Consider the following 24,638-nt stretch of genomic DNA (forward strand, 5'->3'; position numbering starts at 1 on the left):
ATTTGCTGCTACTCTCCCCCAGGAGGGAGGGAGAGGAAGCAGCTGTGGAAGCCTGGACTGGGCAATTAACCGGCTTGAAAAAGGTGAACGATAACTGTGCTTTGTTTTGTGTTTTGGTGCCACAACTGAGGGAAGGAGGGAAGCCCCTCCTAGGCAATAAAAAGCTTCATTGTTCTGAGGAAAAAAGGAGCCGTACTGGAAGGTGTTCGTCAGGTTGTGGAGAGCTGCAACCGCTGAGAAAAGAGGATACACTTTACAATTGGTGTCAGGAGTGGGATCGCTTCGCGGACCTGTCGCTCGAGGAGGCCAAGACCAGCAGGACCGAAAAGCCCGACGGAGGGGCCAACGCTGAGAAAGGCGCAGACGCGTCTGGGGTTCCGGTAAGCGGGGCCTAGATTGGGGGAAATAAAGGGATCCTAGAAAAAGGGGAAACATAAGTAGTGAAACTGCACTTGGAGGTGTCCTCTGTTTGTTTTTCCCCACCAGGAGTCGCTGTTTCGGAGCAAGGATGGACCCCAAGGAGATCTTCGCTTGGATGACGATGCAGTTCCAGAAACAGCAAGAACTGACGGGGAAGATGGTGGAAGACTCCTTGACCGCGGCACGAGAGCAGCAACAACCGGTGCTGAATATGCTCCAGGACTTTTTTCAGCGAGGGATCGAGGCTCCCAGGGGCGGTGGAGCCGGAGCAACTGGACAGGGGCCAGGAGGAAGCGGTGCGGTAGGACCTTTATCCTTGAACTCACTTACTTGGGGAAAGTTGTCTGAGCAGGATAATGTAGATGATTTCCTGACCGCCTTCGAGAGGGTGGCAGTGGCCGCAGGATGGCCACAAGAGCAGTGGGCCATGCGGTTAGTGCCTTCATTATCTGGGGAGGCTCTAGGAGCCTTTAGAGACTTGGCTCCTGGGGACGCTGCCAACTATGGGAGGTTGAGAGAGGCCATTAAAGACCGGTATGGACTGAGTACCCAGGCTTATAGGCGTAAGTTTCGGTCCACTAAATGGGAAAAGGGGGAAACCCCTAAAGCGCTGGCCACTAGACTGATGGACTTGGTAAAAAAATGGTTGGAACCTGATCGCCACACCACGGGAGAGATTCTTCAAGAATTAGTAGTGGAGCAGTTCCTGCAGGGCCTTCCTAGGGAGATTAGGGCAGGATTGGTCCAAAGGGGCTGTAAGATGGTGGAGGCCGTGACAGTCGGGTTGGAGTGTTATTTGGAAGCCCAACATTGGGGAGAACCCGACCTGGAGGGGGGTAAGCCCCGACCTGTGGGAGGCTGGGGTTCCAAAAGTTCCTTCTTTAAGACAGATCCCCATGGGGGGAAACCCGATTACGGCTGGGGTGGTAAAAAGCCCGTAGTGCCCTCAGGTCCTGGAAAAAAGGCCCCCGCGTATGAAGGAAAAATCTGTTATAAGTGTGGGAAGACTGGGCACTTCCGGAGGGATTGCCCAGGTCGAGAGGGATGGACCTCGCAGGTGGCCAAAGGGTTTAGGCCTCGGTATACTGCTAAGGTGGAGGTTGAGGGTTTACTGATTGTAGCCATGTTAGACTCCGGGGCAGACCAGTCCATGATCTCTAGGAGGTTATGGGAACAAATAAGAAAAAGGAGGACAGGAGGTAAGGATACCTATGAGGGAGCAGTGGCTATTCAATGTATACATGGGGCCAGTACTCGTTATACCCTCCATAGGGTTCATGTGAAGGGGCCCACAGGGGAGATAGAGATAGCCATTGCCGTTCTGCCCAGACTGCCACAGGAGATGATTTTGGGAAGGGACTGGCCCCCCTTTACCGAGTGTATTAGTGAAAAAAGAGTGTTGGTCACTACCCGCTCTCAGGCTCGGCGAGACCCTGAGGCTGAGGAAGAGGGAATAGGAGGTATTTTTCCTTTTCAAGGGGAGGTCTTAGGGGAGCCGGGAAAAGAGAGAAAGGGGAAAGCTTTGAAAAAAAAGGAGCAGAGGGGCAGACGGGAGGCCTTGGAGCAGGCAAGAAAAGAAAGTTATCTGCCAGTGGACCCGAAAGAATTGAGCGAGCAGTTTCCCCAGTTTCATAGGGAGCAGGCCACGGACCCTACTTTAGAATATGCCTGGGAACGGGCCCGACAGGGGGAGGGCCAGGAAGCCCCGGGGTTCATGATAGAGGGGGACATTCTATATCGCAGGGTACCCAATTGGGAGAACTCTGAAGCGGGGAGACAGTTAGTAGTCCCCCAAGCTTTCCGTCCCCTAGTAGTAAGGCTCGCGCATGATCACCCTTTGGGGGGGCATAAGGGCTCCCAAGCTACCCTGACTCAGATATTGGGCCGGTTTTATTGGCCAGGAGTTTATGAGGAGGTGGAGAGGTATTGCAAGTCCTGCCCCAACTGTCAGAAGGTGGCAGACCGGCTACCGCCTAAGGCACCTTTAAAACCCCTTTCTAGAGTGGAACAACCGGGGAGGAGAATCGCAATGGATATTATTGGCCCGGTAACAAAATCTCGAAGAGGCTTCCTCTATGTTTTAGTGGTTATGGATATGGCCACTAGGTACCCCTGGGCCATACCTTTGAGAAGCATATCAGCGAAGGGCATTGCCAGAGAACTGATAAAAATCTTTTGTGAGGTGGGATTCCCCCAAGAAGTTTTGACCGACAGGGGGTCCAACTTTATGTCAAGTACCTTGAGGCAAGTGTGGGAGGCTTTTGGGATACAACATATCCGTACAGCGGCCTACCATCCTCAAACTAATGAGATGGTGGAACGTTTTAATAGAACTTTAAAGGGTATGTTAAAAAAAGCGTTAGGCGAGGATAGGACAGGTTGGGACCAACTGTTACCCTTCGTGCTATATGCCTACAGGGAGAAGGTGCAAGACTCATTAGGCGTTGCGCCTTATGAATTGATGTTTGGACGGAGGCCCAGGGGCATTTTAGATATTTTACAGGAACACTGGGTACCCCCGGACACCTCCGATCAGTCAGTGGTCGAATACCTACAGGATCTGAGGACCAGATTAGATAAGTTACAGGAATATTCCCAGGATAGGCTTGAACAGAGCCAAAATCGTCAAAAGGAATATTATGATAAGGGTACTCGTGAGAGGGAGTTTGAAATAGGAGATAGGGTCCTTATCCTAATCTCGGAGGATCCTCATAAGTTTGCCTCTAGGTGGAAGGGTCCCTGGGTGGTGAGGAGGAGACTTGGGCCTCTTACATATGAGGTGGCGAACGAAAAGGGGCGGGTCCAAACCTTCCATGTTAACCTGATGAAACCCTGGGTAGCAAGGGTAGGCTTTCAGACCCGGGGAGAGGAAAAGGAGGGAGAGGAGTTGGGACCGCAAATAAGAGATATTTTCAAGCCCGGTGAACCAGGGGTTAATCCCCGGTTGACACAAGTACAAAAAAAAGAGATAGGAAGGCTCCTGAAAGGGTTTGATGATGTGTTGACGGCCTGCCCGGGAAATACTCACCTAGTGGAGCATGACATCATAACGGAAAGGGGTAAAGTAGTTCGGCAAAAGCCATATAGGCTGTCCCCCATGAAAAGGAGGGAGGTGATAAAACAGGTCCAGGAAATGTTAGACTTCGGGGTGATCGAAGAGTCAAATAGCCCCTGGTCAAGCCCAGTGGTGTTAGTACCAAAACCCGAAGGGGAGTGGAGATTCTGCATAGATTTCCGCCAGCTTAATAATATCTCGCAAGCAGATGCATATCCTATGCCCTATATTGAGGAGCTGGTGGACAGGCTAGGATCTGCACAATATCTCACCACCCTGGACTTGACAAAAGGGTACTGGCAGATTCCCCTTACGTCAGGGGCACAAGCTAAGACCGCCTTTAGAACGCCCATAGGCCTGTACCAGTTCAAAAGATTGCCCTTTGGCCTTAATTCAGCAGCTGCAAGCTGCCAGAGGTTGCTGGACAGGGTTCTCCGACCACATCAGGCATATGCCGCCGCCTATATGGATGATGTGGTAATACATAGTGGAGACTGGAACACCCATTTAAACCAGGTAGAGGCAGTGCTGCAGGCTTTTAGGGATGCAGGTCTCACCCTAAACCCCAAAAAATGCTATTTTGCGCAGTACCGGGTGAAGTATTTAGGGTATAATGTGGGAAGGGGAGAGGTCCGGCCCTTATTGAATAAGGTTAAAAGCATCCAAGAGTTTCCCAGACCAAACACCAAGAAACAATTGTGTAGATTCCTGGGGATGGTAGGGTATTACCGCAGGTTCATCCCTCATTTTTCCGCAATGGCCACTCCCTTAACTGACATGCTGAGAGGGAAGAATCCGGACCACTTGAGGTGGGGAGGGGAGGAGTTGAGGGCATTTGAACAGATGCAGAGGGCCCTGTGCCAGGAACCTGTGCTGAAGGCAGTTGATTTTGAAAAGCCCTTTGTCCTTCAAACAGATGCTTCAGGGAGGGGGTTAGGCGCAGTGCTGTCCCAAGAGCATGAAGGGGAGGAACACCCGGTGCTTTATTTAAGCCGGAAGCTCCTGCCTCATGAGGAACATTACTCCACCATAGAAAAGGAGTGTTTAGCCATACAATGGGCAGTGCAGGAGTGTAGTGTCTATTTAGAAGGGAGAAAATTTAAGTTGGTAACGGACCATGCTCCCCTGAAATGGTTGAATGTAATGAAGAATAATAATGGGAGACTAATGCGATGGTACTTAGCATTGCAGCCTTTCCAATATGCTGTGGAGCATCGTCCCGGGCGATGTTTAGGAAATGTTGATGCCTGTCCCGGGTGGAGGAGGAGGAGGAAAAAGAATGCGGGGGTGGAAATTTAAGGGGGGGGGGTATGTAAAGAGTATGTGGGACAGGCCCCAAAGGAACCAGGGATAGGCCAGAATACCCCCGTTATAGGCAGGCATTCCCCAGGAAAAAACTAGAAATAAAGAACTACAACTCCCAGCATCCCCCAAGGGAGCCTGGGGATGAGAGAAACTATGTGCATTCCCAGGAGTCTCCAGAGGAGGGCCGCAGGGGAAGGAGTAAGGCTGATTCTCCAACCTGGTGGAAGAGGTGGTGGAACAGGTGGGTGGAGAAAGAAGAGACACCAAAGAGCTTTAATGAAAGAAAGGGTGAGCAGCTGGGAGAAGGGCGGGGCGAGGAGAATATGGATTGGGCTCCTGAGGAGAGAGAGGCAGAGAGTGAGCCTTGCCCTATGGAGTTGACTGAACCGGAGAACACCCTGGAAGAGCCGATGGACTTTTCAGCTCTGGCTCAGCGAAAGCCAAGGAAGTAGCGGGGCCAAACCGGGTCAAGCGGGAGGAGGTCAGGTAGGAGTATGACTGACCAAGAGGGTGGGACCCTAGGCTTTGAGCCCGCGCAACGCCATTACTGTGTATTTTGAAAGCTTGGCTAGAACTGAACTGTGTTTTGAAAGCTTGGCTAGAATTGAACTGTGTTTTTGGAAGCCTGGCTAAACTGAGCTGTGTTTTGAAAGCTTGGCTAGAACTGAACTGTGTTTTGAAAGCTTGGCTAGAATTGAACGGTGTTTTTGGAAAGCCTGGCTAAACTGAGCAGTGGTGTAAAGCTTGGCTAAAAGTGAACTGTGTTTTGGAAAACCCCGCTACACTGAACAGGGTACTTTTTTTTCTTTTTTTTATTATTATTTGCTGCTACTCTCCCCCAGGAGGGAGGGAGAGGAAGCAGCTGTGGAAGCCTGGACTGGGCAATTAACCGGCTTGAAAAAGGTGAACGATAACTGTGCTTTGTTTTGTGTTTTGGTGCCACAACTGAGGGAAGGAGGGAAGCCCCTCCTAGGCAATAAAAAGCTTCATTGTTCTGAGGAAAAAAGGAGCCGTACTGGAAGGTGTTCGTCAGGTTGTGGAGAGCTGCAACCGCTGAGAAAAGAGGATACACTTTACAATATATACATATTGATTTATCTTAGCATACTTATGCAGTTCATTCACCTATTTGGTTAATTTTGTTTTTTTTAAAACAAGAAGCACATGTTTTTTTCTCATACATCCTTTTCTGTGGAGCACATGACATTGCTTATGGTTTCATCTCTATGTTTTGTTTTGTTTTTTTAATTGTGCACAAAGATGTTTATGTGCTTATGTATTGTTTACAGACCACTGAGGCAGGCTTTTCTCAAGCCGAAACACAGTCCTGTGTCGGGTCCTTTTTGCCTTTTAATAAACTAAATACTTGAGAACTCATCAACTGTATGTGTGGTGATTGTTACCATTTGGACAGTACCACTAAATAACTTTACATACCACAACAGCATCATATAATGCCAGATAACTTAGGAGAGGGAAAAAGCAGTCCTAAATGTACCCATATAAGTCATCCATATAACAGCCGAATATAGCAGCTACATAGATAGGGGGCAATTCTATAAGTGGGCATCTCCATTAAGGCACCCCAATGCCATGCAGTGACAGTCTGTACTAGCAAAACTTGGCATCAGTGCGCTTAATGTTTTTTATGCCCACAATTACACCAGCCATAGACCTGGCATAATTGTAGTTGCATCACTGCTGCAAGAGTGAATGTAACTTTAAGCATTCTATAAGCTGAAGGCCTAGTCCTTCCAGACCTAGGTAAATATAACTATACGTGTCTACTAGTGGTGTATTTATACTAGGTGCATGTGTTGCATATACACCCCGTCAGACCCGGCCCCCAGCCCACCCCCCTCGCCCTTAAAATCTGCTCTGCTGCAGTCTTCATCCGGGCAGTGGCACTCTTAGGCTGCCTGTGGCCTGCATCGGGATTTCCTCCCTGAACCATCCTGCCCTTCTGATGAAACTTCCTGTTTTGTGAAGGGCAAGTTGGTTCAGGTAGGAAGTCCCAGTGCAAGCTGCAGGCAGCCTATGAGTGCCGCTGCCACTGCCATGGCGAAGCCTGCAGTAGAGAGGATTTTAAGGTACCAGAGTGAGGGAGGGTAGGATATGTGGGAGCAGAGCAGGGGGAAGATGCACCCCTGTAAAAAAAAATTCCTGGCTATGCCACTGGTGTCTACTGAGACATTTGGGTGACTGGATGTTTAGCAGTGAGGATTTTACCCCTATCCGATAGAAGAAGGAATATTTCCATCCCTGGCATTTCAATTATTTTTTGCATGCCCTTTCTGACAGACTGTTGTCATGATTGTGACACAGTGTTTTGCCTAAGCCACTGCAAGACGCCTGGAGAACGTTGGCAAGATTGTGTACACAAAATCCAACATGCGTAATTTGTTGTCTTTGCAAGGCAACGGAGACTTCACACCAGGAATGGACAATATAGTTTTCTCTGGATGGGTTTATAACAATAATGGAGCTCAGATCTCCTTTGAGGAAGAACAACAGACAGCAGTAGTCAGAAGGATTATTTTCACTATTTACAACTTAGTCATTATCTAAAATCTCTGGATAAGAGGAGTTACCAATTATGGTAAAACTCTTCACATCTTTTTTGAGGCAGAGGCTCCAAGAGGCAAGTCAGTGTCTGCCCTTAATTGGGTTTGGTGGGTACATGGTCCAGCTAGGATTTATAGGACTCTTACTGAAAAATGGAATCAGGACTTGGGGGAGGGGGATGGAGAGAATCATTAACTTTTGCTACAAATCCAAGCTATTCCCACTTTATTACATAGTGCAAATTTGCAAGAATGTCAATTTAGGGTATTGTGGAAGGCATATTTTTCTCAATATCAGGCCTATAGAGCTTGTTGTACAACTTCTCCCTTATGTCCCAAATGTGGTATTGCAGAGAATACATGGATGCATGCTTTTTGGAACTGTTAAAAAATTTGTGGGAGTCTTTTTTAGCTTGAGATATATTATTAATTTTTTGCCAGTGGGTTTTTTATTGGGAGATCTTGCCTCTTGGGTTATAAGGGATAAATGGACAAAGATACTTTTTATTCAAGTTTCTATGGTGGGGAAAAATGTATTTTGCCAACTTAGATGCAGGATACAGCTCCCACCCACTGCTGCTGGTGTAATAATTTTCATGCTTTACCACTTCTAGAAGATCAAGATGATGGCCTGACTCTTAAACATCAAAGTGTTCTTGTTGATTTGGGATCCATATCTCCAGGCACTGCCCTCAAGAGCAAGAAGCTTGATTCTGAACACAATGGAAGGGGGCAACCAGGGAGAAAGATTAAAGGGAGGGGTCTAGAATGAGAGGGAGAGTTTATTTGGTGCTTCCTTTCTCTGTGTTTGGGCTTAGAGGGCAATAAGTACCCAAGCCTTCCTTATCCTCAGTATGCAGCTGGATGGAGAGGGAATTATATGGGGGAGGGGTATAATTATGATATAACATGGAAAAAATGGTGATTTGTTGCTATTATATGTTTGTTTTATAACCTAAGCCATTGAGGATTATAATTCTTTTGGTTTATTATCATACATATGGCTTATGCAAGTTTGTCAGTATATCCTGTTAATCAGTAATACATTTTTTTGGATAAATCTGTACATTTCATGCTTAAGTGGGAGATATGTCCATTGTCCACCCCATGACCTGTCCATGTGTACGTCCCTTTGCATTTACACACTATCCTCCAGATTCTATACACAGTGATTAAAGTTGTTCACGCAAATCTACATACATAACCAATTTGCACTTCGATCATGTTTCCCCTCAGTTCCAAAATCTCCATTGGCTTCCAGTAGAAAAACGTATCATTTTCAAAGGACTTAACATTTATTTTCAAAGCTCATAGGCTTGGTCTTCCAAATTATCTTTCAACACTTACTATTCCATATTCCCCTCCATGACTCTTTTGTTCTATTAATGATCATCATTTAGCTTTTCCAAACCCAAAAGCAGCCCAGTTGGAATCCACCCATCATCGTGCTTTCTTTTTCACAGAATCTTTTCATTGGAATTCTCTCCCACATACTATCCGCTCAGAACTATCTTTTACAAATTGTAAGAAAGCTCTAAAGACGTGGAGGGGCATAATCGAACGTCACCGGCCAAACAGATCGCCAGCAATCTATGTTGGCGGTGGCGCTACAGCTGGCTGGAACCGTATTATCGAAAAAGATGGCTAGCCATCTTTTTTTCGATAATACAGTTTAGCCCGGCCAAATGCCTTGGAGTTCGCCGGGTTTGAGATGGCTGGGTTTGTTTTTCAGCGATAATGGAAAAAAAGCCGGCCATCTCCAACCCGGCGAAATCCAAGGCATTTGGTCGTGGGAGGAGCCAGCATTTGTAGCGCACTGGTCCCCCTGACATGCCAGGACACCAGCTGGACACCCTAGGGGTCAGTGCGGTGGACTTTAGAAAAACCTCCCACATGCATAGCTCCCTTACTTTGGGTGCTGAGCCCCCCAACCCCCCCCCCCCCAACCCACTACCCACAAATGTACAACACTACCAAAGCTCTTAGGGGTGAAGGGGGCAACTACATATGGGTACAGTGGGTTTGGAGGACTTCCATTACCAGCACAATTGTTACAGGTGGGGGGGATGGGCCTGGGTCCGCCTGCCTTAAGTGCACTGCGGTACCCACTAAAAGTGCTCCAGGGACTTGCATATACGCAGGCCTCTAGGACTTGTTGCTGCTGTATAACCTTGGCACACCAGTTGACACCTGAAACTAATCTCTTTGAAAAAGTCCTTTATTTGAATAAGCACGTTTACTCACAATTAACTGCAGATCAGAGGTTGTGCCCCACTGGCAAACAGTCTCCCTGGTACTGAGATTAGCAGTAGGTCAGAGCTGGCAGAATGGTGTACAATGCCCTCTTTCAGCCACATTCAAGGTAATAACGTTCTCTAACGTGGGTAACACATGAAAGGGATCTAAAACTGGCTTACAAAAATAGCCACTACCTCATGGACTACCGGAAACAAAACAGGGCACACTCTGACCCAGTTAGCAGGGGGGGAAAGCACCATGGGAGCCTAGTACCCTACACCCACCACAATGCATTGCTAATGTGACTCTGCAGGGCACCTAACAGAAAAGGTGTCACACTCACCCGAGAGCCACATTGCAACCAGGGAAAGGCTGTCGGAGGATACAACACATTCTGCTGTCATGGAGGTGGGTACGGCATTTGAGGCTGACATACAGGCTGGCAAAAAAAGTTTTTAGTTTTATTTTTTTTAGTATGGGAGGGGGTTGGTGACCACTGGAGTATGGGGAGGTCATCCCCCATTCCCTCCAGTGGTCATCTGGTCATTTGGTGCACCTTTTTGAGGCTTGGTCGTGAAAATAAAAGGACCAAGTAAACCCGGGGATATACTGCTTATCGCCGTTTTTTTTTTCCATTATCGCCAAAAGCCGGCCATCTGGTAGCCACGCCCATACCCGCCCATGTCCCGCCTTCACTTTGCTGCCGACACGCCCCTTTGAACTTTGGCCGCCGACGGGAAAACGGCGATGTTGCCAAAAAAGCGGCTTTCGATTATACCGATTTGGCCGCTTTTCCGAGATCGCCGGCCATCTCCTGATTTATGTCGGAAAATGGCCGGCGATCACTTTCGAAAATGAGCTGGATAGTTATTTAAGCAGGCATTCAATTTGGAAGATTAAAGAGGGTTGAGAGTTTCACTGTCTGTTTCTTTTTCCCCTGTCAATAGAAATCAAACAAAATAAAACATGGAAAAGAAAATAAGATGATACCTTTTTATTGGACATAACTTAATACATTTCTTGATTAGCTTTCGAAGGTTGCCCTTCTTCCTCAGATCGGAAATAAGCAAATGTGCTAGCTGACAGTGTATAGAAGTGAAAACATTCAAGCATTACTATGACAGTCTGACCGGTTGGGAGGAGGGGGGTGGGTAGGAAGTATGCATATACTAATCCAATACCCCTTTTCCCTCTCCTCCCTGATTACCCCTCTCCCTCTGACCTTGTCTTTATTTGCTTTTCTGCTATGGGTTGCTTGTTCTACTGCTGAGTGATAAATCCTGTCCTATCAAATATTGTAGTTCCTTTCCCTCTCTTATATTTTTGTTATTTTAGACTGTAAACTGCCCAGATCTGCAAATTAGCATAGGCAGTATAGTAAGTTTTAATAAACTATAAACTTAATTGTTTAACAAGCTATAACAAGCAATTATCAGCATTAATTGGCACTAATTAGAATTTACACGTGCAACTTTCTAAGCATATTCTGTGAAGTGGTGCATGTAAATTCTAACGTGTGGATCACAAAAGGGGGCGTGGCCATGGGAGGGGCATGCACATGCCATAGGCATTCCTGAAAATTACGCACACTGTTACAAAATATGCCCAAAATGCTTAAGTTCTGCTGCTACTCTAAGTCTTGTGTTCTGGTATTGTCCAGTGATCTTATCCTTTTGGTCGCAGGTGCTTCAACAGGTCACTCACCAATGGTTCTTGCAGGGTGATGCTGTAATCAAAATTACTCTTCGATGTTTTTGTGATTGCAGCTCCGGTGCCTCCTGGTCTATGCAGATTTCTCTGCAGGACAATGCTAATGGGGAAAAAGTCCATTTTACTCTGCCGGTTGGATTCTACTGTGCCTACATTAACGCTTTGGCAGATACAGATGGAAAGACTGAACATTTTAGATATCTCTTCACCTCGAGGCGTGCAATTTCAGCGAATATGGGAGCAATTTTGGGAAACTCTGCAGCCAGCTCTCATAGCAGAATCCTTAATCAATGAGCCCAGGTTTATAATGCCTCCTTGTTGCTATTTGCTATGTAATTGGGGGGGGGGGGGGGGGGTTGGGGGGGAGTTTTTATTGGGGGTTTCTTTTGGGGGTGGGATTGTGTAATTTTATGATTAATCTTTTCTGCTGATTAGTCGACTTTATATGGATGTTATTAACATTAGGCAAGGTTTATAGAATACTGCTAAGCGTATTTTTTTGGCGCTGACTTTATGGATGCCATATATAGAATCTGGCCCTATGCCACTTAGCTTACAGAACAGTGCATAGGTGTCCTATATCACATGTGCATAAGTGTAGACTTACATGTGAGTGCTAGTATTCTGTAATTTTATGGGGGTATACAGCATGTATAGCTGGACACAGGCAGCTTACATTGTAATAAAACTATTGTATAATGAAATTATCACGTCAGAGTAATACATGCTTAGAACAATGAAGCAAACTTGGAAACAGGCAGATTAAATTATAGTTAATAGCTATAATATAATACAGTATCAGTACAGTACACATTCAGACAGCACAGTAGGATGTTACATAACAGAAATATGATGCACACAATGTCAGCGCAATACAATGAAACATTTAATAGGTAACAGATGGGGCTTGTGCAGGTGAGACTTATAGACAGCCAGGATGGATTAAAATAAAAGCATTGGGATAACTAAAAATGGGTAGCTAGACTGAAGGCTAATTGTATAAACGGTTGAATAAAGTATGTGCAATTGGTGTCAGTTAGAGGGCATATGGCAGGCTAATGCCGCTGCAATGTGATTGGTCAGTCAGACAGCCATCATATTGATTAGTTTGGGAGGAGAGCCAGGCTTTCACTTGCTTCCTGAAGCAGAGGTAGTCTTGAGCCAGGCATAGCTCCTCCAGGAGTGAGTTCCAGAGTGTGGAAGCTGCTCCTAAGATGGCTCGCTGCTGAGATTTGCTTTTGTGATGATACAATTTGGAGTTCTTCCTGGAAGACCTTAGAAGCACTCTGGTCCATTTCATTTACAGATCAGAGACTGTGTAGTGTACTATTAGCCAGTGAAGTTTTTGCAGGAAGAGAGTGATATGGTCACACCATTTGCAACCTCTATCTGCTGTGTGGCAGAACTCTGAATTAATTGGAGCTGGTGTACTGCAAATTCTTTGTGGTCAGACCAATGTATAGGGCAAGTCCAGCAGTATCCTAAGGTACCTGATCTGTGATTTCAGGGTGAGTTCATGGTTCACAGAAAGGTTTCTGATGTGAAGTACCTGGCTGTTCATGTTAGGAACCCATGTTTTCCTTGGGTTCAGGCAGAGATTGTTGTTTTAGCCTGTTCTTGAGCTGCTGTCAGACAGGCAGCTAATTTATTCAAATCTGTAGGTATATCAGGTTCAATAGGGTGTTCATTTTCAAAGCAAATAGACTTACACAGTTACATACAGGCTCATTTTTAAAGCACGTAGATTTACAGAGTTACATAGATTCCTATGTAACTTTGTAAGTCTATGTGCTTTGAAAATGAATATCTAAGTATGAGTAGCTGTACACCATTGGTGCCAATATAGAATTTTATGTCCAATGGCCATCAATTGAAACAAGCTTGGAGCAGATCCTATATAATAATATGCACCTCCGTCTGGATGCCTGGGTTCGTAACACACTTCCCATTGGTCCGCCCTGGCGATGATGTCAGAGGGCGGATCAGTGAGAGGGAAGGGAAGCCAGCACCAGCCAGCCACAGAACGTTGGAGGTGAGTAGAGAATCGCCCCCTCCCTCCCCCCCCCCGTCCTCCCTCCGAGTTCCAGCACCCTCCCCTTTGAGTTGCAGGACCCCCCTCCCCATTGCATTGCAGGATGCCCCCTCCCCTTCCAGTTGCAGAACGCCTCCCTCCCCTTCCAATTGCAGCCCCCCTTCCTCCCTCCAAGTTCCATGCCCCCGCACCCCTCTCCCTCTTTTTCTCTCCCCTCCGAGTGCAAGCATGACCTGTCTTCCGGCAGCCCCTTGCCTTCCTGTGTGCCAGCTGTAATTTAAAAATTCTTACCTCGGAGTCCGACGTCTGCAGTGAAGGCGAGCGGCACTTCACACTGCCTTCCCATCTGTCTCATCTCTGCCTCTGGTCCCGCCATTCCGGAAACAGGAAATGAGGGCGGGACCAGAGCTGAGACAGATGTGAAGGCAGTCTGAAGCGCCGCTCGCCTTCACTGCTGACGCTGGACCCCGAGGTAAGAATTTTTAAATTACTGCCGGCACTTAGGAAGGTGAGGGGCTGCCGGAGGACTGGTCGTGCTTGCACTCGGAGGGGGGAGAGAGAGAGGGAGGGAGGCGCGGGGGTCTGGAACTCGGAGGGGAGGGGAGGGTCCTGGAACTCGGAGGGGAGGGGTGCCTGGAACTCGGAGGGGAGGGAGGGAGGTAGGGGGGGCATGGAACTCAGAGAAGAGAGACAGAGGGAGGGAGGTAGGGAGGTAGGGAGGGGGGTGTAACCTTGCTACCACCCGTTTCATTTCTGTCAGAAACGTGCCTCTTTTACTAGTATTAAATAAAGGAGGTGACAGTACAGATCTTGTTGCTGAACAGAATGGATTGTTGTCTGTCTGAAAGACAGGATTTGAACCACACAAACACTGATACCTGTTTCTTCCAGCCCATGAAACTTGCCTTCTTCATGTTAATAGACAATCCATTGTTTATTAGTTCAGGCTATGCCCTTGGAATTCCTAAATCACCAGCTACTAGTGCATGTAATCAGTCTGATGTGTTGGTGCATTCCATGGATGTCACTAATAGGACAAAAAGAGCCTGGGAGCCTAACACAATTGTAATAGCAGAGCTAAAAACAGAGGAGTGTGACATATGAGGGTTTGACATTTAGCAGCTCTGAAAAACGTTTATAGACAACCCAAGTTTAGAATATTCAGGGGCAGTAGATGGGGGGGGGGGGGGGGGGGCAGGCAAGTGGGGGAACAAAGAGCACAAGTTACAGCATGTGACAGAAAGAAAATGGTCAATATTACACTAACACTACTTTACCCTAGTAACAGTTGTTGCTTTCTCCAGTATGTAGAATGAAAAAGAAGGAGGTTCCCTACTGAAAGAAAAGATCCTACGTTTGAGGATCCATGCATATAAGTGGATCTGGGCAGAAAAAAACAGCCCTGCAGAGTCCTCATTCCCACCTCCCTGACACGTCCTGAATATTTGGCATGATTATGACACCAAATACACATACGCATGCATATAGTGATTTCATAAGCAATCTGTTTCCAATGTTGGTCAAAGTACTAGATCAAATAACTTAAGTGAAAGTAAATGCATGCTTTAATGCTTGAACAAAAGTACAGGTACCACCTACACATGAAAAAATGTTACTTAAGTAAAAAAGTAATTCCCTATTATAATACCTTTTGAGTAAATGTAAAAGTACTGAGTCTACAATGAATGCAACTGCTGTTACATTGCTCTAAAAGTCAATTCACTTGTTTGCTTTTAGTAAAACTTAATTCTGAAAATGACTGTTCCTTATGTGAGAACACTTTGGAGTCATTATTAAACCAGACAACTATAAAGGCATTCAGAAATGCATTGGCAGGAAATGGAGTGTTCAATCTGATAAAAGGTTCTTTCAAATCAGGCCAGGCTGCAATACTTCTGATGTCTTCTGACTGGGTCTGAAGGTATTGATCAAGAGAAGCTCTGAAGGAAACTCTAGTCTTCCTTATAGCAAATGATGCTTTATCATTCACCCTGTGTGAAATGTGTGATGCACCATTGCTGCTGCAATTGCTACAGAGTATCAAATAGATCAGAAAAGCATTGATCAATTTCATTTACAAAGGCAAAAAGAAAAGGTTTACAAGTTATTGATGCTTTCTTGTCAATGAGAGTCTCAAAAAAGCCTCAGTCTTCTGTCTTGTCTCCCTCCCAAACTCCTCCTTTCCATCCTGAGGCAGTAAGGCTGGAGTTATAGCGCTACTGGAGAGAATAGCAAACAGTTTTGTTTATATAATTCTCTTAAGTCCTATGTACAGTATAATTCTCAATTTTTTTTTTACCATTCTTGCATTTTTATTCCTCCTGCTGTTCTCCATATTGAGTGTAGGTTGTGTTGTATTTTCACACACAAGACTGAAAATATACAGAGTTGAATAAATAACTAGGGACAGCCTAAGGAAGTACAAAATTCTGTACATTACTTCATGGAAACTGACAGTTGTTTTTCCTGTAATGTTTTAGAGGACCAGGTATAAACAACAGAGGTTTACAGAGGAATTTGTCAAGATCATTAGCCAATTTCAGTATCCACAGCACAGGTAGAGTGCAGATAAAGATTTCCTAGTGGTTCTTAACCTCTTTTCAGTTGGGACACACTTGGTGGATGATGCTCGCATACGTGACACCCTCAAAGACCTTTAGTCTGATACATTGTGGCAGTTCTTCTGAATCAAATGTAAATATTTCTGTACCTGCAAACACCTTATCTCCCCCACAAAACGAAGGCAGATCAGAACTCACACATTTTCTCCATGAAAGTTACCATACCAAAAAAAAAAAAATTCTGATTCTCGTGTCATTTGCTTAATAGCCACCAATAATAGCAACATCAATCTCCTCCCTATCAGGCACATTGTGAACTAATACAAAACCTGAAAAACTCCTAACTCAACATACTGTAGATGTATCAAAATGACAATTAAAGAAATCTACTGCCAAAGCAGTTCCCTTCCTCCTTGTGCTGCTTGAGGAGCAAGAAAGTCAGCGGGATGCCTCCAGCCGCTGATGCCAGTACTCCCCAAGCATGCTCAATTCTTGCATGAACTGAACATGCTTGGGGAGTGCAGCCTAAAGAAATCCCCATCACATGGGTGTTCCTATCACAAAAAGCAGGACAATTTTTCTTCTTTTTTGCAAGAAAGAAACCCCCCCCCCAACACTTCCCCACCAGGTTATCCAGGGGTCCAAGGACTTGTGGGTCCTCCCTGGATACATCTCCCACCAGGAGTCCTGCAGGATCACTGCTGGCCAACACCCTACCTCTTCTGTGTCCAGAGAAAACTTCCCTTAAAATGGTGCCCAACACTGACCTGTACTGGGTTCAGAAGATGGACGCTGGACTTTACAGTAAGCTACCCCCGGGAGGAAGAGGGAAATTCTGGTACCCTCCACAAAAGAGTTGTGCCTGTCCATGCTTCACCACTGTATCAGCTGGAGCAGGGGCGTAGCTACGGGTGGGCCCACCCAATTTCAGCCCAGGCCCGCCCAGCGCCAGCGCCCATTGCCGGCCACTGCTGCTTTTCCTGTTGAGCAGCAGGGCCGGCGCTACAAAAAGAAGAAGCGCTAACGGCGCTAAGGACGAGAAATGTTTAAAAAAAAAAAAAGCGCGGCACCGGCAGGCACTGTCTCGGCAGCCTTGAGGCATTGGCTGCTGAGGCATTGGCTGCTGGCTCGCAGGCTCCTCCCGTCTGCGGGAGGAGCCTGCGAGCCAGCAGCCAATGCCTCAGCAGCCAATGCCTCAGCAGCCAATGCCTCAAGGCTGCCGCTGCCGAGACAGTGCCTGCTGGTGCCGCGCTTTTTTTTTTTTTTTTTAACATTTCTCGTCCTTAGCGCCGTTAGCGCTTCTTTTTTGTAGCACCGGCCCTGCTGCTCAACAGGAAAAGCAGCAGTGGCTGGCAATGGGGGCTGGCGCTGGCATGCAGGGCGGGCCTCGTCGAAGAAAAGAGGGAAAACATGGAAGGATGGGGAGAAAAAGAGGGAAAACAGATGGAAGGATGGGGAGAAAGAGGGAAAATTTGGAAGGATGGGGAGAAAAGAGGGAAAACAGATGGAAGGATGGCAGAGAATGAGGGAAAACGTGGAAGGATGGGGAGAAAGAGGGAAAACTTGGAAGGATGGGGAGAAAAGAGGGAAAACAGATGGAAGGATGGCAGAGAATGAGGGAAAACGTGGAAGGATGGGGAGAAAGAGGGAAAACTTGGAAGGATGGGGAGAAAAGAGGGAAAACAGATGGAAGGATGGCAGGGAATGAAGGAAAACATGGAAGGATGGGGAGAAAGAGGGAAAACTTGGAAGGATGGGGAGAAAGAGGGAAAACAGATGGAAGGATGGCAGAGAATGAGGGAAAACATGGAAGGATGGGGAGAAAAGAGGGAAAACAGATGGAAGGATGGCAGAGAATGAGGGAAAACATGGAAGGATGGGGAGAGAAAGAGGGAAAACGGATGGATGGGGAGAGAGACTGGATGGAAGGATGGGGAGAGAAAGGGGAGAGACTGGAAGGATGCAGAGAAATGTGAGAGACTGGAAGGATGTGGAGAGAGAAGGGACACTGAACAGAAAAGGGTAGAGTGATACAGAGACACTGGTTAGAAAGAGGGAGAGAGACATTAGATGGAAGGATCAGGAGAGAGGATAGATGGAAGGAAGGATGGGGAGAGAAAGAGGGAAGACGCTGGATGGAAGGGTAGGGAGAAAGAGGTGACACTGGACGGAAGGATGCAGAAAGAAAGAGGGGAGACTACTGGAAGGATGGGGAGAGAGAGGGGAGACTGGAAGGATGGGGAGAGAAAGAAGAGAGCTGCTGGATGGAAAAGGAGAGTAGTGAAAGACTGGAGAATAAGAGGAAGGGGCATGGGGAGAACAAGGGTGAGAAAAAGATGAAAAGCCATAAGTAGATGAAGGAAATTAAAGAATGGATAGTAAGAATGAATTAAATCAGGACAGAGAGAGGCAGAAAAATATTGAAGAAAGCAAAGAAAAAGGAGAGAAAAATGAGAAATGGCCAGGAAACCGTGGCAGAAGAGTTAAGCGAAAACGAAGGAAAGCAGAATCTAGAGACTGGGAGCGACACAATGAGAAAAAGTAAATGGCCATACAAGAAAGGTAAAGAAAATAATTTTATTTTTCATTTAGGATAAAGTAATATGGTACCTGTGTTAATGAAGTTTCAGAGACCAATACTTCCTGCCTTAGGTCAGGCGAGGATACCGTAACAGCATTATACTGACCTGAGGCAGGAGGTTTTGGCCTCTGAAAGCTCATTGAAAAGGGTGTTAGGCTATTAAATAAATTTTCTGAAATCTGATGCACTGAAAAGCAGCACTTTACCCTGTGTGACAAATGCATCTGATTAGCGTGACTAAATTTTGCTGGGGGAGGGGGGTAGAGAGAAAATTTTGTGCCCACCCACTTTGGGTTCAGGCCCATCCAAAATTGGCAGTCTGGCTACGCCACTGAGCTGGAGTAGAGACCCCTGGGCAGAATCCTGAGGTTGCACCTACTTCCTTAAGGGCTAAGGGATGTATCCAAGAACACAGCCACAAGAAGGGAGACTTTGTTTTTACTTTAAAGGGGAGATAAGTGGCCTGCCAAGAGCACAAGGAGCCATCATGGAAGCTCATCTGCATCCAGGTGCCTGCTCTTGCAAACTCAATATGGCTGTGGATCTCACCAGCAAGAAATTCCAATGGCCACAGGATCTGCAGACGCATACATGGTTGGTCCGGCATCTCTCCCTCCCTTCCTGGACCACCAGTGGCTCTCTATCCCCTCCTCTTCCCTTCCCTCCCCACCTTGTTTACCTTTTCACCTTCAGTAAGTCTTTGCCCTGCAGCACCAGTGGCAGCAGTATTGAAAAGCAACCTGTGGCCTGCACCAGGCCTTTCCCTCTGACCCATCCTACTCACTTCTGAAACAAGAAGTTGTATCAGAAGGGGGAGGGATGGGTCAGAGGGAAAGGCCCAGTGTAATACAAATTAATTTTAAAGATTGTTTTTCAACTCTGCCTTGACCGACATGTGCACTCGGGGTCTGTATTTTTGATTAGAATTAATTCTGTTTAAAAATGATTGCTTAACTTTGATTGTGTGAAAATAAGTTGGAATGAAGAAGATAAGACACAGCTCTAATTAATTTGGTATGTGAATGGAAAGGTGGAGCCTGTTTCGAGTTCAGACTGGCCACCTGGACTGAGAAACATGTGACCACATTCCCACAGTATGGCTTGTTTACGAAAACAGAAAAATTCTCAAGCATTCTGTAATTTTCCTTAGCTGTGAACATGAGTTCTAAGCCTAATAAAAAATGGGGGCCTTTTACAGTGAAGCTGGAAGCTCATCTATGGGTGGATGCATTGCATACAACCAGACTCCTGGTCAAACTCTGGCTTCGCTGAAAAAGGGGCTTCTCTCAGCTGATGTAAAAAGCCTGGATGTAGAGATTAAGGACCAGTGATGGATGGATGTATATTATAGTGTATTATTTCTTCTTTTCCTGGTCTAGAAACTCCTAGCATTGCTTGGATGTAGGGACCAGTGATGTAATGATTGTTTATAGGTATTGTTTCTTTTCAGTTATATAGCTTAATCATTGTGTGTGTGTGTATATATATATATATATATATATATATATATATATATATTGTAAACAAGGCTCCTACTGGCTAAGTCCGTGAAGCCTCCTCACCACCAGCAGCGAGCTCTCTGTTTTCCTCTTTATGTGTTTCTTCTTCTTTCTTGGGCCTGTTTTTGGGATTTGCAACCCAGCCCCCTTTTCTTCAACAGCTCCTCGGCTGTTTTAAACCCAGTCCAATTACAGCCAGGCTTCTCTCAGCACAGCTCAATAAAGTCAGGCTGTTTCTAACACAGTCCAAGTACAGCCAGGCTTCTCTCAGCACAGCTCAATAAAGTCAGGCTGATTCTAACACAGTCCAATTACAGCCAGGCTTCTCTCAGCACAGTTCAATGGAGCTAGGCTGTTTCAAACACAGTCCAAGTACAGCCAGCCTTCTCTCAGCACAGCTCAATAAAGTCAGGCTGTTTCTAACACAGTCCAATTACAGCCAGACTTCTCTCAGCACAGCTCAATAAAGTCAGGCTGTTTCTAACACAGTCCAATTACAGCCAGACTTCTCTCAGCACAGCTCAATAAAGTCAGGCTGATTCTAACACAGTCCAATTACAGCCAGGCTTCTCTCAGCACAGTTCAATGGAGCTAGGCTGTTTCAAACACAGTCCAAGGACAGCCAGGCTTCTCTCAGCACAGTTCAATAGAGCTAGGCTTTGCGCGGGCTCAAAGCCTTGGGTCCCACCCTCTGGGTCAGTCTCTATTCTCCTGACCTCCTCCCGCTTTGACCCAGGCCTCTCCCCTATACCTCCAGTGCTGGCTGAGCCATAGCCAAGAGCTCCATGGGTTCGTCTAAGACCAGCTCAGCCTCCTCTTGCTCCATCGCCCTTTGGTTCATTCTCCCCTTCTCCTTCAGTAGCCCAGTCCATTTTCTCCTCCCCCCACCCCTTTTCCAGCTGATTACACTTTTCTTCATTAACTCTGCTAGGCTGCTTTTCCTTCTCCTGCCTCCGGTTCCACCACCTCCTCCACCAGGTGGGAGAATCAGCTTTTCCTTTTCCCTGGCGGCCCTCTTCTGGAGCTCCTTGGTTCTGCACCCTACTTCTCCTCCCCCGTAGCTCTCCTGTGGCCTTCTGGGAGTTGTAGTTTCCCATCTTTATGTCCCTTTTGGGCAAAACCTGAGCATCCCGAGGGTCTTCCCTCCTACCCTCCGGCTCTCTTTTCTCCGGTGGGTAGCTGGGGTCCCTCTTCCTTTCGGCATATTCCTTACATACCCCCTCCCTTAAGCTTTTACTCCCCAATTCTTCCCCCTTTTCTTCCTTATCCTCGCCTACCCGGGATAGGGCATCCACATTTCCCAAACATCTCCCCGGACGATGCTCCACTGTGTATTGGAAGGGTTGTAGTGCTAAATACCACCTCATTAGCCTCCCATTGTTATTTTTCATTAAATTTAGCCACTTCAGTGGGGCATGGTCCGTTACTAGCTTAAATTGCCTCCCTTCGAGATAGACCGTACACTCTTGTACTGCCCACCTAATAGCTAAACACTCCTTCTCTATGGTGGAGTAATGGTTCTCATGAGGTAGGAGTTTACGGCTTAGATATAGCACGGGATGTTCTGCCCCTTCATGTTCCTGAGACAGCACTGCCCCTAGCCCCCTCCCCGACGCATCCGTTTGTAGGATAAAGGGTTTTTCGAAATCTACGGCCTTCAACACCGGTTCATGGCACAGGGCCTGCTGCATCTGCCCTAACGCTCGCAACTCCGCCTCCCCCCACCTCAGCTGGTCCGGGCTCTTACCCCTCAACATGTCCGTTAAGGGAGTAGCCATTACAGAAAAGTGCGGGATGAATCTCCTGTAATACCCCACCATACCCAGGAACCTACACAATTGTTTTTTTCGATTGGGTCGGGGAAAGTCTTGGATGCTTTTAACTTTATTCAGTAAGGGTCGCACCTCCCCCCGGCCTACATTATACCCCAAATACTTCACCCTATACTGGGCAAAGTAACATTTCTTCGGGTTAAGGGTAAGTCCAGCCTCCCTAAACGATTGCAACACTGCCCCTACCTGTTTCAAATGATTGTTCCAGTCCTCACTGTGTACTACCACATCATCCATATAGGCCGCGGCATATGTCTGATGTGGTCTGAGGACTTGGTCCAGCAATCGTTGGCAGCTCGCCGCCGCCGAATTTAGGCCAAAGGGCAGCCTTTTGAATTGGTACAAGCCTATAGGGGTACTAAAAGCGGTCTTTGCTTGGGCTCCGGGGGAAAGGGGAATCTGCCAGTACCCTTTTGTTAAATCTAAAGTGGTAAGATACTGGGCTGACCCCAACCTGTCTACCAACTCTTCAATATAAGGCATAGGATAGGCATCAGCTTGAGAGATAGTATTAAGCTGACGGAAATCAATACAAAATCTCCACTCCCCTTCAGGTTTTGGCACTAACACCACCGGGCTGGACCAGGGACTATGGGATTCCTCAATTACCCCAAAGTCCAACATTTCCTGCACTTGTTTAATGACTTCCCTCCTTTTCATTGGTGAGAGTCTATAGGGCCTTTGCCTTACTATCTTACCCCATTCAGTTACAATGTCATGCTCTACTAGGTGGGTACTCCCCGGGCATGCTGTCAAAACATCTTTAAAGCGCTCTAAGAGCCTTCCTATCTCTTTTTGCTGCCCCTGGGGTAACCGGGGGTTAACTCCGGGCTCGCAGGGTTTGAAAATCTCTCTTATTTGAGGCCCTAACTCCTCTCCTTCCTTTTCGTCCCCCCGCGTTTGAAACCCTACCCTCGCTACCCAAGGTTTCATAAGATTAACGTGAAACGTCTGGACCCGACCCCTCTCATTCGCCACCTCATATGTGAGGGGACCGAGTCTCCTCTTCACCACCCAGGGTCCTTTCCATCTAGAGGCGAACCTATGGGGATCTTCCGAGATTAAGATGAGGACCCTATCCCTGGCGGCAAACTCCCTGTTCCGAGTCCCTCTATCGTAATATCCCTTTTGTTGTTCTTGGCTCTGTTCTAGCCGGTCCTGGGCATACTCCTGCATCCTACCCAATCGGCCCCTTAGATCCTGCAAATATTCGCCCACGGACTGCTCGCTGGTTTCCGGAGGTACCCAGTGTTCCTGTACGATATCTAATATACCCCTGGGTCTTCTGGCAAACATTAACTCATACGGTGAAACTCCTAAGGAGTCTTGCACCTTCTCCCGGTATGCATAGAGCACAAAGGGTAAAAGTTGGTCCCACCCGGTCCTATCCTCCCCCAAGGCTTTTTTTTTAGCATCCCCTTTAAGGTCCTGTTAAAGCGTTCCACCATCCCATTGGTTTGGGGATGGTAAGCCGCCGTACGTACATGTTTTATCCCAAAGGCCTCCCATACTTGTCTTAAGGTATGGGACATAAAGTTGGAACCCCGATCTGTCAAAACTTCTTGGGGAAAACCTACCTCACAAAAAATTTTTATGAGTTCCCAGGCAATACCCTTGGCCGAAATGTTCCTTAAGGGCAGGGCCCATGGATACCTGGTGGCCATGTCCATAACTACTAACACATAGAGATACCCTCTCTGTGACCTTGTTACTGGCCCCACAATATCCATGGCTATTCTCCTCACCGGTTGCTCTACCCGTGGCAGCGGCTTTAATGGTGCTTTAGGAGGGAATCTGTCTGATACCTTCTGACATCTGGGGCAGGACTTGCAGTATTTTTCCACCTCCCCATATATGCCCGGCCAATAAAACCTCGCCAATATTTGGGTCAGGGTGGCCTGGGAGCCCTTATGTCCGCTCAGCTCCTCGGCTGTTTTAAACCCAGTCCAATTACAGCCAGGCTTCTCTCAGCACAGCTCAATAAAGTCAGGCTGTTTCTAACACAGTCCAAGTACAGCCAGGCTTCTCTCAGCACAGCTCAATAAAGTCAGGCTGTTTCTTTTTTTTTTTTTTTTTTTTATATATTTTTATTCACGCAATAACGAGTTGTAAATGCCAAGTACAAACAGCACTGTCCAATGTACATTCCAAAGTCACCAGTCCATATTTATATTTAACAGTTATATCTATCTGAAAATCTTTGGTACAACCCGCATTGCATTTTGTTACTTAATCCCCCCATTCATATTACCTTACACTCCATCAAATATTCCATTCCACTTCTCGACTTTCATACCATCCCTCCCCCCCCCCCATTCATCCCTCCATACTCCTTCTCCCAATATCCCCTCATTTTCAGGTGAGTAATTGTAAGCATGTCTCCCACAGCATGACATACCTGCGGACCTCTGGTTTGCTAGCCTTAGAATAAATTTGCTTCTCATGTGTGCCTACCTCCCTCATTTTCGTTTTCCATGCCGCTCCCAATGCACCCTCTGCAGTACCCCAGAACTGTAGTATTGTTTTTTTAACCAACAAGAGGGAAACATATACCAGCCTCCTATGCGGTTGAGTCAGGCCCTGCCCAATTAAGAGTGATTGTTCTCCAAGCAGTAGGGTTGCATAATCCCAGGTCAGAGTTTTCTGCACCACATTGTTAAGCAACTGTATAGCCTCATTCCACAACACCAGGGCCGGGCACTCCAAAAAAGAGTGCAGCAGCGTCCCCTCCGCCCCTTGGCATTTAATACAACAGTTATCAGTCCATAGTCCCATCTTTGCCCCTTTTGCCCTAGATATGTGCGCCCTGTGCAAGATCTTGTATTGCATCTCCTGCAATTC

Source organism: Microcaecilia unicolor, chromosome 5, assembly GCF_901765095.1.
Source record: "Microcaecilia unicolor chromosome 5, aMicUni1.1, whole genome shotgun sequence".
Taxonomy (NCBI): Eukaryota; Metazoa; Chordata; class Amphibia; order Gymnophiona; family Siphonopidae; genus Microcaecilia; species Microcaecilia unicolor.